The sequence below is a fragment of the Cetorhinus maximus genome, chromosome 1 (genome assembly GCF_964194155.1).
Source record: "Cetorhinus maximus chromosome 1, sCetMax3.hap1.1, whole genome shotgun sequence".
NCBI classification, from domain to species: domain Eukaryota; kingdom Metazoa; phylum Chordata; class Chondrichthyes; order Lamniformes; family Cetorhinidae; genus Cetorhinus; species Cetorhinus maximus.
Window position 1 is genome coordinate 84434905 of NC_135879.1, and position 13074 is coordinate 84447978.

The window sequence follows — 13074 nt, forward strand, 5'->3', positions numbered from 1 at the left end:
TAGGTGAGAGAGGTTGGTGGGGGATCATGTGGAGCATTAACTGAATTGAGTTGAATGGCCTGTTTCTGTGCTGCAACTGGGTGGAGATCATGTGGAGCATTCACAGTGGCATGGACCATTGCGCTGAAAGGCCGGTTTCTGTGCTAGCTGCACATTCTATGTAATTCCTTGTTTAAAAGAAATACGAGTAACTTTAGCTTCCTCACCTTTCCATGGTCAGCCATAAGGGCTTCAATTGATGGCTGGGAAGGCCATCCGCGAGCCTTACCTACCCGGACATAATCAGGGCAGAAGCAGGAATACGGCTGGGCTCACACCCGCCAAACTCCCACCCAATTAACTCCCCCCTGTCACCAAACATGCGACAGGAGAGTGCATTGAATTCCATCCTGTGAGACAGAAAATAGTTTCTATTTTATAGGGACAGTGAGCTGAGTTGGGATCGCATTGCCTGATCATGGGCTGTGTGATAATTGCTAAGGTTCAGTACCATTTAGTCAGCTATATAGGTGGAAAATTTTATTCAGCTTCTCTTAATTTGTACTCAGTAGCTTCCCTTGAAATAATTAGCAGAATTTTCAAAAACTGTATTGGGATAAAGATTTAAATTGATTTCTTTTTCATGTAGCAGAAAGGCTGTAGCTCCAAGTTTCCTGGGATTGCAGACAGTTTAAGTAGTAGTTACATCCTGTACCAGGTTGTGGAGTGGACGAGAGGGCAGAGACAGAAAATGGATTAGATCCAGTGGGAGTTGAAGAATTCCAAATAATTTTTTTTCCAGTCCATTTTGGCCTGCAGAGGACATCACTCCTCCATGAATGAGTGAATTATCTTAGGTCACGCCAGCTGCTGCTGATGTGCTGTTATGCAAATGATCTCATTGTTGAAGCCTAGGACGGCATCTCTGGCCTTGGGCACAAGGTGGGTGGAAATTCTGCTCTGCAGGTCAGGGCACCAGGAATATCCAGGCCTGTGCGAGGGCGAATGAGAAGAAATACGGCTGTTGTGTTTATGGCTACACTTCTGTGATAGCTTCCGTTTTGTTCATAAATTTCAGAAAATGCTGAGGGGCAGCAACGACTGAATGAGAGAGAGAGAGAGAGAATTTGTGTTAATGTTACTACAATTTAAAAATTAAAAGCATCATTTGAATTTTGCAGATTATCTCGCCTCTGTTTGGTTGACTGAGAAAGGTCAATGTTAACGACTTACATCTTTGAGATAGAGGTGGTAAAAATTCATCTTTGGCATCGATTCAAAGTGGGCAGAAGTGGATCAACTCATCCGATTTTTATTTCCATTGGTTTTAATTAAGGATCCAGCATTGTCCTTTCTGCTCCCACTGAAGGTAAATTTTACCCCCAGTGATCTTAATTTCTAACAGTAAGGTGAGACAGAGAGAAAGAGAGACACAGGGAGAAAGAAACAAATAAAGAGCAGTCCAACTGGAAGTTTCTTTCTTTATTCGCATTTGTTTTGTTTTAAAAGTTGATACCTCATGCCTTGTGGTATCCATCTTTCATGGGTGAGGGAGAGAGGATGGAGTTAAGGGTGAGGTAAGTAACAGCGGAGCATGGGAGAGGGCAGGGGACTAGTGATTGATTCAAAGGGGAAGAGATCAAGGTAGTGATGGTATAAAGGAGAATGAGTAATCTGAAGGTGAAGGGATGGGGGTTGTGATGGGACCAAGGTTAAAATTTGAAGCAGATTTGGAGGGCCACGTTTTTGGGCCTTGTCAAGCTGAAGTTGTACCCCAAATTCTGGCTAAATGCTCATTTATACTCATTTTTGTACTTAGTTTCTACTTTATACATCTACTTATTTCAGATAATTCACTTAATATCTCCACCTACCCTGCACCACAGTAAACAAGGTTTTATGAAAAGGAAATTGGGTTTAACAAATCTATTGGAGTTTTTTGAGGGTATAGCTGGCAGGAAAGATTAAGGGGAACTGGTGGACATAATTTATTTGAATTTTCAGCGGGAATTTGATAAGGTGCCACACATGAGGTGTTACACAAATTTAAGACTCAGGATTGTGGGTAATGTATCAGCATAGATTGAGGATTGGTTAATGGACAGAAAGCAGACAGTAGGAATAAATGGGTCATTTTTAGGAAGGCAGGGTGTAACTAGTGGAATGTTGCAAGGATCAGTGCTTAGGCCTTAGCTATCTACAATCAATATCAGTGATTTAGATGAAGGGACCAAGTGTAATATATCCAAGTTTGCTGACAATACAGAGCTAATTGGGAAATAAGCATGAGGTGGATGTAAAGAGGTTACAAACAGATATAAATCAGTAAAGTGATTGGGCAAAGAGATGGCAGATGGAGATTTGGGAGGAGAAATGTGACATTATCTATTATAGTCGAAAGAATGGAAAGCAGAATACTTTTTTAATAGATGAAAGACGAGTTAAAATTGGTATTTAGAAGAATCTGGGTGACCTTGTACATGAATCACAGAAAGATAATATGCAGGCACAACAAGTAATTAGGAAGGCAAATGGTATGGTAGTCTTTATAGTGGGGAATGGGAGGGGGTTGAAGTACAAGAGCAGGAAAATCTTGCTGCATTATATGACGCTTTTGTGAGATCACACCAGCAATACTGTTTATATTTTATATTTCCTTAGAATATTTGCCTTGCAGAGCTGCAACAAACATTCACTAGTTAGACTCCTGGGGAAGAATTTTTCATCCCACGGGCGGGCATGCGCCGGACCTGAACGGGAGTAAAATAGTGCGTGATGACATTGGGTGAGCGTCCTGACATCATCCTGCACTTGCACGATATTTCTCTCAGCAGGTGTGTGCGGGTGCCGGAGCAGTGCCCGCCATTAATTAAGTGGCCACTTGAGGCTCTTAACAATCCAGTTGACTGTGATTTTTCCTTACCTGTGCGATTTTCTGCTCGTCACACAAGCAAAACAAGCAGGCAGCCAGCCGACATTTTCACAAATCTCATCCAAGGGCGGGATAAAAAGGGTCAGCAGCATTGCCAGTGTAAGGAGTTGTGGAGGTAGTTTGCAGCTGGTTGCTTATTGGTACTCAATGGAGAGTGTGACCTCTATTTGCCAGATGATTAGGCCTGAGATCAGCTCCAACTGTGTGGGTGGACACCCCATGCCAGTGACTCTGAAGGTCACAGTGGCCCTTAACTGCTACGCCGCCAATGCTTTCCAGGGCTCAGTGGGGGATCTGTGTGAAGTCTCACAATCAGCTGTCCACAGTTGCATCAAGCTGGTGATAGAAGCTCTGATCAGTCTGGTACTGACCTTTATTCTTTACTGTACAGGCGAGGCCAGCCAGGCTGAGTGGGCCAGAGGCGTTGCAGTGATTGCTGGCTTCCCCCGCATCCTGGATGCCATCGACTGTACACATGTGGCCATTAAGGCACCAGCAGGTGAGCCCGGTGCCTTCGTCAACAGGAAGGGCTTCCACTCCATGAACGTGCAGATAGTGTGTGATCACAGGATGCTGATTCTACAAGTCTGTGCCAGGTACCCAGGCAGCTCCCACGACGCCTACATCCTCAGACACTCCTAGGTGCTGGGGCTCTTCAGTGCTCCAGCCCGGCTGGATGGATGGCTGCTGGGTGACAAGGACTATCCGTTGAAGAAATGGCTCATGATGCCTCTCAGCCACCCAGTAACAGAGGCAGAGAAGTGTTACAATACGAGTCATGCCTCAACAAGAGCGGCGGTAGAGGTGACCATAGGTCTTCTCAAGATGCGCTTCCAATGCCTGGGCCGTTCAAGGGGAGCACTACAATTCCCCCCAGAGTGGATATCACTATAGTGGTTGCATGCTGCACTCTCCACAATCGGGCACTGGCAAGGGAGGCCCCACTGGGGGAAAATAATCTTGATGCAGCTCCACAGGCCACAGATGATAAGTCCTGTAGTGAGTCAGAAGAGGAGCATGGTGAGGAGAATGCAGAAGGCGTGGAGGCAGACCTCGGTAACCTGCAGGGAGCAGGGACACCAGGGACGCCTTGATCCAATGCTCCTTCAGCTAGGCTACCAAAGATCTGCTTCCACCTCATGCCAGGGCTACCTCCTCCATCCCAGATGTCTGAAAGGACCCTTTCATTTGAACCCAAAGAACACCCACTGCCTGTGCAATAAAGTTCAGAGCCACCTACATCCAGCATTACCTACTGGTGTGCCCTGCACCAATTAAATAAAAAGATGAAGCATACTCAGGCCATGATGACAAAAACAAAATATATCTCAATTTGACAAATCCAAACTATTTACATAAACTTCTCTGATCTTCATTCCCAGACCAGTATAGATAAAGTAAACATAAATGAACATAAAATCACCCCTGACCTGTCCCTCATGCGCTCATTGTGCCTTTAACTTATGTTTGCGAGTGCTACATCTAGGTCCTCCCCCATCGCTGGCACTGACATTGGAGACAGCCTGCTCACTCTGCTGTCCTGTTGGCCTTGATGACCTTGGCGGTTGTCCTTTGGCCAGTGGAGCCTGTGCTGGTCCCGCCTGGGAGGGAGTGGCCATTTCCCTAATTGCTGCAGCCTCATATGCCACGATCACTGATGGAGGGGCGGATGAGCTGCTGCTGTTATCCAGAGTGCCCTGAGAGGAGCCCACAGAGATGACAGGCATCTCTTGTGCCAATGTGAGGTCGCTGTAGACCTCCCTGCATACCATTTATGGACGAGCACCTAGCTGGGATACTGGGTGTCTCATCCATCTCCCACACTGGCACTGACCACCTGAGGACATTGCCTGTGTGTGAGTTTGCAGGTCTGAGCAAAACCCCAGGAACGCCTCCTTCTGTCCCTAGAGCTGCCTTTCCATGAGAGTTGCCACTCTCTCAGTGGAGGAGGCAGTGCACTCGGCCACGATGGTCAACACAGTGCTCACACTCTGTATGGACTCCTCCATCACGGAGACCAAGGCACACAAACCATCGTGGATCTTCGCCAGATCCTCCCACACACCCTGCTGGATGTCCTGCATCTTCTACCTAATGGACGACTCCAGAGGCCCATCATCCGCCTTTGACTGAGCATCGTCCTGGTCTCCAGCAGTCCTCTGAATACCGTCGCCCTGGGTACTCTCTGCCTCTGCCTGCACCTCAAGCAATTGTGAAGTGCCCCCACTAATGTGCACTGAGACACTAGCCGCCGCTCTAATGCCCACCAAGGCGCTGGATCTGTGCTGGTGCCTGCTTCAGAGAGCGGATGTGACGCAGGTGCAAATAACGCCCAGTGGTCCTCTGGCATCAGAGATGGCCCTTTGGGGTCCGGAGATCGGATACCTGCTGGCGAACCTAAAAGGGAGAAGAAGGACATGCCATTAGTTAAAGTCATCACACTGTCACTGTGCATGCCAGGCACCCTGATGAGACAACGGAGATCTGTATCATGGTGCCATCATCTTCCAATGGCCAATGGGGCTTCAGGTTCAAGGTTCACATCACTGAAGAGACTGCACTAGAATGGTCACACAAGCCAAAACTCTCACCTCTGTGCATTGCGCTTTTAACTTCGTCTGGCACCCCCGCCGGGTTGCACATGGAGTTCTCAAGTTCTAGGGCATCTTGCTAATACCTTGGAAGGATTAGGAGGCTAGTGGGGCCTTTGCTGGTCTGTGACCTTCCTATATTGTTGTGGGCAGTCTTCTAAAACAACAGAGGAACATTGATTAGTCCACTCCCTACCTGCAGTGCCATTGCAGCCTGGCCAACCCCAGCTGAGGAACACCTCGCAGGGCACATCCGAGTCATGGCCCTCGAGCCGCAAGACACTCAGTCCAAGCAGCCAGGGCTCACCCCCTTGGCCAGCTCCAGTGTGATTGAGAGTTGGTACTCAGACTCTAGCACCCTTGCGGTCCATGGGGGGATCGCCAGACCTTAACACATCTGCACACTGACCCATGCCAACATGGTACTCACCTTTCATGTGCGCAACAGGTCACTGAAACACTTCCGGCCCTGCACCCAGGAGCACCGCACCACATCATGGCTGTTAACCAGGGCTGCCACCTCCTCCCATGCCATCTTAGTGAGATGAGGTGGCCTCCTCCTCCCATCTCTGGGGACGAGGGTGTCCCACATGGCAGCCACCTCCTCCAGGAGGACGGCGAGGCACTCATCAGAAAAGCGGGGGGGGCCGAGTGCCCACACGACCTGCCTTGTCGCCTGCCATGTCCCGCTTCACTCGGGTCCATCGTGCCAGCTCAGGAAACGTCCTACCTGGCAAGCTTCTAGGGGCTGCCTGGGCCGCTTTTTAACTGGCCACAAGGTCACCATTGGACCCAGTGGCTGACAGACCCCCACCCCCACTCGGCACTTCCTGGCCAGTTCAGAGCCGTGTTTCACGCTGGTTGGACCTTACTTGGCAGCCCAATTGGTTTCACGGCCGTTCCCTTTCCCACCTGCTGTGCCTGCCCGAAGAGGGGAAAATCCTGCCCTGGGATGAGAGAGCTGTCCTATGAGGAGAAATCGAGTATCGTGGGCCTGTATTCTCTGAAGTTCAGAAGTTTGAGAGGTGATTGCATTGAAATGTATAAAATTCTTAGAGGGCTTGACAGCGTAGATGCTGAGAGGCTGTTTTCCTTCTCTGGAGAGGCTAGAACTAAGAAGCATAGGTCTGAATTTTCCTGGCCCTATGACAGCAGGCTGGGAGACGGATGGGCTGGTAAAATGCAGGGGAATGTATCAGGAGGGGAGCCTGACTTCTTCCCATCATCATGATAGGTTACCATGACAGCAGAAACTTGGTGGCGCTGCTTCTCATCAGCGGCCAGCTCAGCCATTTAAATCGCCAATTAAAAGCAACTTACTCCCCCACAGGTAATTTGACTGCATTGGGAGGGCCTGCCGTCACGTGAGGAGATCTCCGGGTAAACCTTGGCAACTGCCCCGCTCGACTTTGGTGAGGGTGGGCCCTCCTTTATGAATGTTTCATGGCCCACAGAGGGCTCTTTTCCCCCCCGCACCCCGTCCCCTCCACCCCTCCACTTCCAACAGCAATGACAAACCCTAGAGCAACAATGCCAGTGGTGCATAGTGACCCCTCCCCCCATGCCCCACAATCACTGGGGCCTGCCAGTCTGTCCACGGCCTCCCCAAAAACCCTACCTGCTTCTCAAGAGTGCCTTGCCATTGAGGTGCCCTCATCCTGCAACTACAGCCTCAGCACTGGCCACTGCTAGCAGTGGCACTGCCTCCTGCTTTTGGTCCCTGTGGCAGGATTTCAATATCCCCTGTAATGTTCAACCCATAGTCTCAGGATAAGGTGCCAGCTGTAGAGTAATGGGTTAATGAATATGTTAATGAGGCCATGATGATATTAATTATATAATTGTGACATCAGTAATCAGGTGACCAAGATGTTTCAAGGGAGCTGGGAGCAGAATAGTCTTACTTTGAGGTCTTTGCAAACAGTTCTTAATAAAAGGTTTGAAGTTGAACCACACTGACTATCTCAAGTCTGTCCAAAGGGATCAGAGCCTCATCAAGGCTAGGTAAGCCAAGACAGCATGGTATTAGTGAAACAGCACTAAAGCTCGGCAATAACACTAAAAGCTGTCAAAATATGGTGGCAAAAACTTAGTTAAATCCATACCAAAACATATCAGCCATTTCTGACTGAGATGGGGAAAGATTTCTTCACTCTTTTGGAATTCTCTCCCTCAGAGAACTGTGGACTCTCTATCATTGAATATATTCAAGGCTGTTACCGATAAGAGTTTTGGGCAAGAAGGGAATCAAGGGATATGAGGATAGGGTGGGAAATTGGAGTTGATTTAGATCTGCCATGGTCTTATTGAATGGCAGGGCAGGCTCAAGAGGCCATATAGCCACTCCTACTCCAGTTCTGCTTAATGCTGCAGCTTTCTGGTTAGTTTCTTTCTCTGTGTTATTTTCTCACTGTGCTCTTCAGGACAATCATTTTCCTCAATCGCTCTCTCATCCATCTCTATATCCCAATTATGTGTCCATGGCTACTAGAAGATATTTATGGAGCATATTTTTCACATTGCAACATAAGGTAATAGAGCTGCTGTCAGTGAGCAAGCTCGCTGCTGCACTTCATGTCTGCACCGAGATGCTGCCTGAAGCCATTTCCCAAACAGTTGCCTGGGGAAATAAAGAAATTCAGTAATAAACTATGCTGTAATATCAAAGGAAGGTTGAAGTGAAGGTGTACAATATTACTGTTTTTAAAAAATGATGTCTGCCTTGCTGTATAAACCAACAGTCTGTTAGAATGCAAGACTTGAACTTCATGAACACAAGAAAATCAACAGCAATGTAACCTGTGCATTTGATCAAAATAGCATCATAAATGAATGTATATGAGTGGCAGCTGTGGCTCAATGGGTAGCACTCTTGCATCTGACTCACAGGCTCTGGTTCTCAAAGCTCCAGACCCAATTTCTGGTCCTATCCTGTTATCAGTCTGGACAGTTTCAGGAAGGAGACTGTCCTGGGTTATTTCAATATTGCCCAGGACTCTCATTGAGACCCCCATTGGGGGTTACGTTTACCTCCACGTGTCCCAAACCCACCCCTCAGGAAAAATTGTTGGCTCAGCTTTTATCGAATTATAGTACAAAGAATATGTTGGATCCAACGTTATATTATTGACCAATGATCTACGTCCAGTTTTAACCAATCATTTTTTTTTAATTAGGAGTTTGCATCAAACTTGCTTTGAAGGGAGTGATTGATGATTTTAACACAGCACAACACAAGGAGAATATAAAGGTGCTGAAATTAACTTGGAGGCAGGGAGAGAGTGAGGACTGTTTGAGGTCAGACAATCCATAAGAATGGGCTTCAATCAGGTCTTGTTGAATTACACAGAAAGAGCTGGTGAACATTATTCACCTCTGTTTCCTAGCCTCCATCTCCCCCAGCCAGATTGACAGGCTGCTGGCTGTCAGACAGGTAGGCCTTTGGCACCAGACTGCAGCTGGGGAGTGGAGGAAGAGGATGGAGGGAGGCATCTGAGGCCCTGAGCTGGAAGTCTGTAAGTCAGAAGCCTCGAGAGGGAGATCAGAAGAGTTGGTGTCGGGGAAGATTGGAAAGATTGGTGTTATTGGTGAGATCAGCAGGACCTCAGAGGGGAGATCAGAAGTCAGTGGTGGAAGAGATTAAAAGGATCGGGGTGGAGAGGAGAGTGTTATATTATAAAGGGTTAACAGAATGGATATGCTAATCCATGGGACACATGATGATGTGGCACTGACATCAGGAAGCGTGTACTGGGTACTGTACGGAGCAGATGGGCAGCCCTGAGGGGTGATGCGCCTTCCTGATAACTCTGTATGTACATACTGTAAATAGTGTAAATAAACTAGTTTTTAAATAGATACCCTGCCTAGCCTGCAGCTCCCGCTTGCTAGAATCCAGACCTAGCACCTACTACAACAGCTATGTCTGATTGTGGCAGGTGGGTGAAGCTGATAAACTGGATCCAGTAGGTAAGTGGAAAGGTACCACCTTCTTGATCCAGGAGTCGTTGCTGTCTTTTAGCTGTCAGTTTTCCTGAAAACCAGGCAATCCAGCCAGCCAGGTTTAAAGTGGGAAAACAGTTAATTCTGAGACACACAGCCTCATAATAATAGCCAATAACTGATCTCCTGCAATCGAGTTGGCCACCTGCACCCAATACCGCTTCCATTGAAGCCAGAAGTGGGCAGCTTTGGGTTTAAAATTACTCTAAAATGGTTGAAGAGAAAATTTTCAAATATTTGTGGTATGCAAGTACCTTGCGGTGTCATTTCATTCAAACATGATGCAGTCATATTTGCGTGACCGTGATAAATTATTCTAAATACAAAAACTTCTTGATTTTAATTAACAAAGGAATACGACAACAAAATGGGTCATTTGTTGGAAGCACTTTTAGTAATTGTTTGGAGTGAAAATTTCACTTGGCTCATGAATCTGCCGTTCACCAACAATGTATGCCTATCCCTTATTGTGGGCACTAGCATAGTCAGCGTGACCCACAGTCACACTGTGTGAATTGCCCTGAAGCCCTTTGCAGGTTAAAAGTAAGGGAGATATTAAAAATCCTTCAGCTCCTAAGAGAGAAAATTCCTGGCAAAAAGTTAGAAGAAGTGCCCCAGAATTAATTATTTTTGCCTGGGGAACTTTTGTGGTCTTTCTAAGGCCCTTCATGGAACTCTCAGCGTGATCAGAGGCATGGGAATGTACAGCTAGAGCTATAGACATATGGAGTGAGGAGCAGATCAGAAGCATATGGGAAAGCCTGGAACAAAGAAAAGGGAAGATTGGAGGCATGGGATAGATGGGGAGGAAAAATAATAATTTTATGACATTTCCTGCTTTTCCTGCAACCAATAAATTTCCAGGATTCATATGCTAGTTGCCTGTGCTTCACTGGCACCTTACAGGAAGCTATATTTCATCATTGGACCTCAATTAAAAATAATAAACAATGGCATTCACTCAATATCGGTGCTTCATGAAAATAAGAATATTGCTGAAAAAAGAGAGATAGAAAACTTAGACAATGTATCTAGACACACTGTGAATGTAAATGGTCATTTGTTACATCAATACTTTGTCCAGGATATTAAAAGCAGAAGAAGGACAAACGAAATAGAAATTAAAAAAGCATAGCACAATAAAACGATAACAAAAGACTATGAAGAATTATTTTCCAGCCAAAATCATGTCAGTTAAAACAAATGATCTTCTATTGAATTACTATAATTATGTGTAGCACTGCAGTCCCTCTTTAAACAACTGCGGTCATCAATTATTGTACAACTGGAGACAAAATTAATGGAAAGTTAAGAGGTTTGCAGCCACTGTGAACATTAGTAGGGTCATAGATTTTACCAAAGTGCATTATCACTGATGCAAGTTGCTGAAGTCAATCATAAGAGTTAAGGAATGTCTCAAAAACTCCCTATCCTGCTCCAAATATATAACAGCATCATTTTGGCTGATGGGTGGAATGTGCCCTTTGCAGTTGTTTCTCAATCTCAGCTCTAATGTATCACTTAGCCGACTGATCACATATTCCAATGAATAGATATTTTTGCTTACACTGCTTTTGAAAAGTTTGCAGCTACAAATAAGATTATAGAGAGAAATACTTGCATTTGTATAGTGCCTTTCCCAACCTCTGGAAATCCCAAAGTGCTTTGCAACCAATTAGGTACTTTTGAAGTGTAGACACTGGGTAGAATTTAAAGGCTGTGGCGGGCATCTATCGACTGGAAAATCAGTGACAACTCCCTCGCTACGGCAATTTTCAGGAGGCCCAATGGGACTAAGTACCAATTAGGCACTTACCTTCCAGTCATTACGCTTCCCAGCTTGAGTGGGGTAGATATCCTGCCTCGAAGAGCTACTGCATAGCCAATCAGAGCTGGCAGCACTCCAGTGTCACTGGGAGCAGTGGCAGTGCCACTGCCCAGAATCACAGAATTGTTATGGTGTAGAAGGAGGCCATTCAGCCCATCTTGTCTACACTGGCTGTCTGAGCATTTTAACTTAGTACCATTCTCCTGCCTTTTCCCCGTAACTTTGCACATTATTTCTATTTAAATAATCATCCAATGCCCTTTTGAATGCCTCAATTGAACCTGCCTCCACCATACTTCCAGGCAGTGCATTCCAAACCCTAACTACTCACTGTGTGAAAAAGTTTTTTCTCACCTTGCATTTGCTTCTTTTGCAAAACACTTTAAAACTGTGCCCTCTGGTTCTCGATCCGTTTAGGAGCGGGAAAAGTTTCTCCCCATCTCTCTGTCCAGGCCCCTCATTATCTTGAAAACTTCTATCAAGTCTCCTCTTAGCTTTCTCCTCTCCAAGGAAAACAGTCCCAACTTCTCCAATCTTTCCTCATAACTGAAGTGTCTCATCTCGGGAACCATTCTCATAAACCTCTTCTGCACTCTCTCCAATGCATTCACATCCTTCCTATAGTGTGGCACCCAGATCTGAACACAATATTCCAGTTGAGGTCTAACCAGTGTCTAATATAAGTTCATCATAACCTCCCTGCTCTTGTACTCTATGCCATGATTAATGAAGCCTAGAATACTGTGTGCTTTAGAAACAGCTCTCTCTACCTGTCCTGCCACCTTTAATGACTTATGTACATATACTCCCAGGTCTCTCTGCTCCTACACACCCCTTAGAATAGTATATTTTATTTTATACTGTCTTTCCATGTTCTTTGTACCAAAGTGTATCACCTCACACTTCTCCGCATTGAACTTCATCTGCCACCTATCTGCCCACTCCACCAATGTGTCAATGACCTTCTGAAGTTTTACACTGTCCTACTCACAGTTTACAATTCTCCCAAGTTTTGTGTCATTCGCAAACTTTGAAATTGTCCCCTGCACACCAAGATCTAGATCATTTAAATATGTCAGGAAGAGCAAGGATCCCAATACCGACCCCTGGAGAATTCCACTACATACCTTCTTCTAGCTTGAAAAATACCTATTAACCATTATTCTATGTTTCCTATCCTTCAGCCAATTTTGTATCCACGTTGCTACTGCCCCTTTTATTCCATGACGTATAACTTTCCTCACAAGTCTGTTGTGTAGCACTGTATTAAACGGCTTTTGGAAGTCCATATAGATCACATCAATGGCCTTGCCCTCATCAACTATCGCTGATACTTCTTCAAAAGACTCCAGCAAAATTAGTTAGACACAATTTTCCTTGTACAAATCCATGCAGACTCTTCTGAATCAATCCACATTTTTCCATGTGACTATTAGCTCTATCCAGAATAATTGTTTCTAGACATTTCCCCAACACCGAAGTTAAACTGGTTGGTCTGTAATTGCAGGGCAGATCTTTACAACCTTTTTTGAACAAGGGTGTAATGTTTGCAATTCTCCAGCCCTCCTCCACCTCCCCCCAATCCAGGGAACATTGAAAGATTATTGCCAGTGCCTCTGCAATTTCCACTCTCACTTCCTTCAAGATTCTTGGATGCATCTCATCTGGTCCCAGTGCCTTATCAACTCTAAGTACCAACACCTTATACAATACCTCCTCCTTATCAATTTTAAACCCATGTA

General features: G+C 45.8%; 1 protein-coding gene across 3 annotated transcripts in view; it reads left to right on the top strand.

Annotated features, from left to right (window-relative positions):
- ndst3 (N-deacetylase/N-sulfotransferase (heparan glucosaminyl) 3) overlaps window positions 1-13074 on the top strand; it is a 1004816-nt gene that overhangs the window by 608643 nt on the left and 383099 nt on the right. The window lies entirely within an intron of this gene.